Source organism: Camelina sativa, unplaced genomic scaffold (assembly GCF_000633955.1).
Source record: "Camelina sativa cultivar DH55 unplaced genomic scaffold, Cs unpScaffold36273, whole genome shotgun sequence".
Classification (NCBI taxonomy): Eukaryota; Viridiplantae; Streptophyta; class Magnoliopsida; order Brassicales; family Brassicaceae; genus Camelina; species Camelina sativa.
The window spans coordinates 1-205 of NW_010957186.1; the positions used below are offsets into that span (position 1 = coordinate 1).

Consider the following 205-nt stretch of genomic DNA (forward strand, 5'->3'; position numbering starts at 1 on the left):
GAGTAAACCCTAGGAGGCAGCAGCAGACACACACAGAGGAGAACAGAGCAAACAGCCAAAGATGGTACTACTCATCGTCTTCTTCGATCTCTCTTTTTTGTTTTTGCTGTTTAGATTTACAATCAAGAAAGATTCTGTATTGATGATCTTCATTGCTGTGTTGTGTTGTAGACTTTCAAGCGTAGGAACGGTGGAAGGAACAAGC

At 42.0% G+C, this 205-nt stretch overlaps 1 long non-coding RNA gene across 1 annotated transcript; it reads left to right on the forward strand.

The window, feature by feature from the left end:
* LOC104775747 lies at positions 1-205 on the forward strand. The gene is made up of 2 exons (XR_766070.1): positions 1-64; positions 172-205. It is a non-coding gene; the product is annotated as an uncharacterized LOC104775747 (long non-coding RNA).